Source organism: Tenrec ecaudatus, chromosome 14 (assembly GCF_050624435.1).
Source record: "Tenrec ecaudatus isolate mTenEca1 chromosome 14, mTenEca1.hap1, whole genome shotgun sequence".
Classification (NCBI taxonomy): Eukaryota; Metazoa; Chordata; class Mammalia; order Afrosoricida; family Tenrecidae; genus Tenrec; species Tenrec ecaudatus.
Genome location: NC_134543.1, coordinates 73,581,377 through 73,586,723, shown reverse-complemented (window position 1 = coordinate 73,586,723; position 5,347 = coordinate 73,581,377). Strand labels below are relative to the sequence as shown.

The 5,347-nt window shown below is 47.0% G+C and overlaps 2 non-coding genes across 2 annotated transcripts; one reads left to right on the top strand and one right to left on the bottom strand.

Annotated features, from left to right (window-relative positions):
• The first annotated feature begins 716 nt into the window (after positions 1-716).
• LOC142426980 (U6 spliceosomal RNA) lies at positions 717-823 on the top strand. Its single transcript, XR_012779829.1, has one exon. It is a non-coding gene; the product is annotated as a U6 spliceosomal RNA (small nuclear RNA).
• Positions 824-3,013: 2,190 nt separating this feature from the next.
• On the bottom strand, positions 3,014-3,120 carry LOC142426973 (U6 spliceosomal RNA). Its single transcript, XR_012779823.1, has one exon. It is a non-coding gene; the product is annotated as a U6 spliceosomal RNA (small nuclear RNA).
• Positions 3,121-5,347: the final 2,227 nt, after the last annotated feature.

The following is a 5,347-nucleotide window of genomic DNA, read 5'->3' as shown; positions in this document are numbered from 1 at the left end:
CCCGGAGACGCTTGCGGCGGGACAGCTGGCTGGCTGCCAGTCGGAGCCCCCTGCCACCTGGCTGCACAGCTCCTCAGCGGAATGGACGCAGACACTGGCGCCGCCGCGCTGGGCGCCCCTGTCCGGGACCTGAGCGGCCGGGCCCCGGAGGCACCCCTCGGCGGAGTGGTCGCTGGGCTCCTCGCAGCAGCGCCTCCTGGAAACTTGCACAAGGCCACCAGGTCGCTGGCGACCTACTTATTGCAGACGGGAGGATCCGTGCTCAACCCGGAGACCCAGTGACACAGTTGACGGCTGATTGGCAAGCTCCTCGGGGAAACACGGTGGACGCCGCCGCCACGATCGCGTTGGTCCCGCCGCCCCGCGCCAGGCCTGGGTCGACTGGGCACCCGGCAGCTGATGGACCGCACGGCACGTCTCCGGCGAGTGGCGGCCGAGAAGCCACAGCTCCCGGCCAAGGTCCTGCCACGGGGCCCTTACCCAAGGTGCCCCGGGTGCTCATTTGCATGTCCCACCTGACAAGTAAACCTCGCAGGGCAATCTGCGGTCTAACGATCATATCTTTCAACAGTGCAAGCTTTGTGATGTCGGTCAAGTTCATCGAATTTCATTAGCATGCGGGGATCGAAGTTGGAAGCCATCCTAATTGCAGACCATAATCTTAAAATGTTAGATTCGCTAGGTGCATATATAGCTTCTGGCATGGTAGACAGTTTGTGCTTGCTTCGGCGGCACATATACTAAAATTGGAACGATACAGAGAAGATTAGCATGGCCCCTGCGCAAGGATGACACGCAAATTCGTGAAGCGTTCCATATTTTGCGTAGTTCGGGGAGGCCGCCTCACGTTCGCATTTCTACATAACCGTACGACTTTTAGACATCTAAGTCGGCTTCTTTTACACTTAACATATGGGATCCTGTCTGTATTCTTTCCGATTCAAATTAGCTTTTGATTTAGATACGGACGGTTTCTCTAGGAATCGCATTTCACACCACACAATCCATCCAATCTACCATGCTCCATAGAGGATACTTGGAAATAGGCACAGAGATGGCGGCAGTTATCAGAAAGATGACTGGTGGTGGCAGATACCAAGGAGCTGGTGACTTCTAGCTGTTTTCTGTTTGGGATTTTGGAATCAATACCCAAACTATGCAGCCATTCCGATTCGGTGCACTGCAGTGATCGTGGCCTTCGGGAGGCAGATCAGCAGGCCTCTCTCCAGAGTGGATTAGAATCAACAGCCACCAATAAGCCCAATTGATCCCATAGCCAGCCAGGCCTGAGATAACAATCCTTCCCTTTGTGCAAGAAAGATGCTGTAAATACTCTGGCCTAAAATGACCGAAAAACAAAGCAGGCGCAAGCCAATTCATGAAGTAATTATCATGTAGCAGCCAGTCTCCACGTGAAACAGTCAGCCTCCTTGGGCCCCGAGGAAGTTTATTCTGATGGAGAGATTAAGAATCCAAGACCAGAAGTACACAGAACGCGGTATTTGCACATAATGTTTAACTCAGCTTCAGTCTCATTTCACGTGAATGTTTTTGTAGTGATAAAAGACCAACTTCAAGATGTTACCTCAATAAAGTAAAAGGAAATAGAGGGAAGAACTAGGAGACAAAGGGTATTTATAGAGGTCTAAATACAGGCATGTGCATATGTAAATATATTTATATAGGATGCTGGGGAAATAAATCTGTGCATATATTTATTGGTTTAGTAATAAGGCAGCAGATGGATATTGGACCTCCACACAAGTACTTTCTCAATGCAAGAACATTTTGTTCTAATGAATTGACATTCCATGATGCACACCTTCCTGATAGGATCGCTGACTGAAGACAAATATGTGCTTAAAAGAAAGCTGATGGTGCCCAGCTATAAAAACATATAGCGTATAGGGTCTTAAAGACTTGAAGATAAACAAGCAGCCATCTAGCTCAGACGAAATAAAGCCCCCATGGAAGAAGCACACCAGCCTGTGTGATCACGAGCTGTCGAAGGGACCAGGTATCAGGCATCAAGGAACAAAAAATCATATCAGTGGGTGCCCACCTTCCCGATATGATCACCAAAGACAAATGTGTGCATAAGCAAATGTGGTGAAGAAAGCTGATGGTGCTCTACTATCAAAACATATAGTGTCTGGGGTATTAAAGGCTTGAAGGTATGCAAGCAGCCATCTAGCTCAGAAGCAACAAAGACCACATGGAAGAAGCACACCAGCCTGTGAGATCACAAGGTGTCGAAGGGATCAGGTATCAGGCATCAAAGAACAAAAATTCATATCATTGTGAATGAGGGGGAATACAGAGTGGAGACCCAGAGCCCGTCTGTAGGCAACTGGACATCCCCTTATTGAAGGGTGGTGGGAGGAGACCGGCCAGTCAGAGTGCAGTGCAGCAATGATGAAACCTACAACTTCCCTCTAGTTCCTAAATGTTTCATCCCTACCCTCACTATTGTGATCCCAATTCTACCTTGTGAATCTGGCTAGACCAGAGGATGTACACTGGTACAGATAGGAACTGGAAACACAGGGGATCCAGGACAGATGATCCCTTCAGGACCAGTGGTGAGAGTGGTGATACCTGGAGGGTGGAGAGAAGGTAGGGTAGAAAGGGGGAAACAATTACAAGGATCTACATATAACCTCCTCCCTGGGGAATGGACAACAGAAAAGTGGGTGAAGGGAGACATGGGACAATGTAAGATATGACATAATAATAATAATTTGTGAATTATGGAGAGTTCATGAGGGAGGGGGCAAATGAGCTGATATTAAGGGCTCAAGTGGAAAGTAAATGTTTTGAGAATGATGATGGGAGCAAATGTACAGATATGCTTGACACATGGATGGATGGATGGATGGATGGATGGATGGATGGATGGATGGTGATAAGCAGTGTACGAGCCCACAATAAAATGATTTAAAAAAAGATGTTACCTCAAGTTATGTTGGCTCACAACGTGATTTAGGTCTTCTGCATAACTTAATAAAAGTATAAAAATATGGAACGCTTCACGAATTTGCGTGTCATCCTTGTGCAGGGGCCATGCTAATCTTCTCTGTATCGTTCCAATTTTAGCACATGTGTTGCCGAAGCAAACACGGTCGTGATTTCTATCAGAAGCTATATAAGGTTCCAGAAATTCTTCCTTTTAAAGATTATGGTTTCCAACCCTCGTGCCTTATAACGTCAATGCAAGAAACCCATTGAGATTTGTTTGATATCACAAGGCCTAAATGTCTAATTGTGAGGCTGCATATTGACCTGGGAGGTTTAACTCTCAGGTGGGTTATGCAAATGTACACCGGGGCACCTTGGGTAAGGGTAGACCCAGGCCCAGAGTTGTCCGGAAGTCACGCCCTCCGGCAGAGCATGCCGGGAGCTGGGTGCGAGGCACGCTCCACGACCCTGGCGAGGGCAGCCTCAACGGAGGCCCCACTCTCTTGCAGCCCGTCATTTCACCACCTATACTTCCGGTAGCAACTACGTTTGAAAATAAGAAAGGAATCCCTGACCCTTATCCCGCGCCCTAGAGAAGGTAATGGTTCAACACCGCCCACCGAGCCCCGGTGAAGGACATTGCGCTTAAGGAAGTGGAGGCGCAGCCGAAGAGAGCAAGGCCCTGGAAGCGAGGGATTGCCCCTGCGGCTGCGGCGTTGGCTGGAAACGTCAGGCCAGGTGTGAGGACCCACAGGACGGGGCAGTGTGGTTCTGTTGTGCTTCGATAGGGGTCACGGTGTGTCAGACCGTCTCCTTAGGACCTCACAACAGGAGCAAGGGCACACCAGAGCTCCTCCTTTCAAAGATGTCTTTTCAAATGTGAGTTGTCATCAGGACCCAAACGAGGTCTGGCGTTAGATTGGGTTGTTGTGCTTCTTAGGTCTCTGTTAAGTTCTAACGGGGTTCCCCTCTATTTCTTTCCATACCATTAATTGATTGGAGAACTGGGGCGTTTCCTATTTTGAATGTCCGGCCTTCAGAATTATTTGGTTGTTTTCTTAATCTTTGATTCCCTTTAACTTGTCTCTCCTGTGTTCCGTGTTTCCAGAATTCTTTTGCTTGGATCCTAGAGCCTTGATTAGATTCCAGTTCAACTTTTGAGATCGTAGGTTGTAGACTTGTCGTTGCATCTGGTATCTGACACAACCACAGGTGAGGTCAATAGCTTGATCTCTCCGTTGTAACGGCTCCCATAAGTTTTTCACTCAATGATTTGAAGAGTCCACCAGAGAATGTTGCTGTGGAAAGGGATCTGGTGGTATTTGCTTGTTTCAGCCTTTGGCTTATGAGCTGCATCCTGTTTTTTTGTGGCCCATTGAAGACAATTAAGAGTCTATGATCAGGGAAAGAGATGAATAAGGAGCCTTGATGTTTGACTCTTTGGTCTTATGACTTGGTGCTTTACGCAGATTGGGTACAGATTGACTTAAAAGATGCTTCCAGTGTATCCTTTTTCCACACACCCCCCCCCCCCACCGCCCAAACAAAAGTCTTATTTTTATATTCTGCATCATTTAGGTTATGTTACTAATACATATAGAAAAGCTGTCTTCCTTAGTGGTGTCTATAAAATCATGCTGCATTTTAAAACCAATGGTGTCCTAGATGTAAATGTGCTACGTCATTTTTCAAAGAAGAAAGCAGAGGCTGAGGTAAGTCCAGGGATGTTACAGAGTGGTACAGGCACCGGTGTACCATGTTCTGATGCCTACTTCATTCTTCTTTCTATAGCAGCATGCGCAGGGTCACTAGGTCAAACTATTTACTGTAGTTTTTTACAAGGAAAAGAATAAGAAATAGAACCTGCCATTTCACAACCACAATTCTGAATTCTTTGTACTTGAGTGCATCAACATGCTACACGGATACGTAGAAAGGCTAGCTTTTATTTTAATCCGAAAGGGAGCAGTAAGCACTGTGACAGTGGAATCAGGTAAGAACCACAAGCTGTTTCTCCTTCAGGATTTTTGCTCGAGCTAGATAGAAGAAACTCCGCCCAAACCCTTATAGCCTTTTTGGCAGGGAATTTTCTGTCATGTGGAACCTGAGCATCAATGACCAGGTTTACCTGGTGTGAAATTAGGGTAGTCAGGGAACTGGCCTGGTGTGAAGTGGGCATTCAGTGGGAGCAGTTCATATGCATGGGGCGTACATTGTAATCACCTGGAGGATTTCAGAATACAGGAGAAAAAGGGGAAGAGGGAGGAGGAGGAGAAAAAGGGAAAGAAAACTAAGAAACAAGGATGAAAACAACAGCAAACAATGTAAAGACAAACAAACAGAAGAAAGCAAGAATAGCAAGAAAAAGGATTTCATAACTAAAATGAGT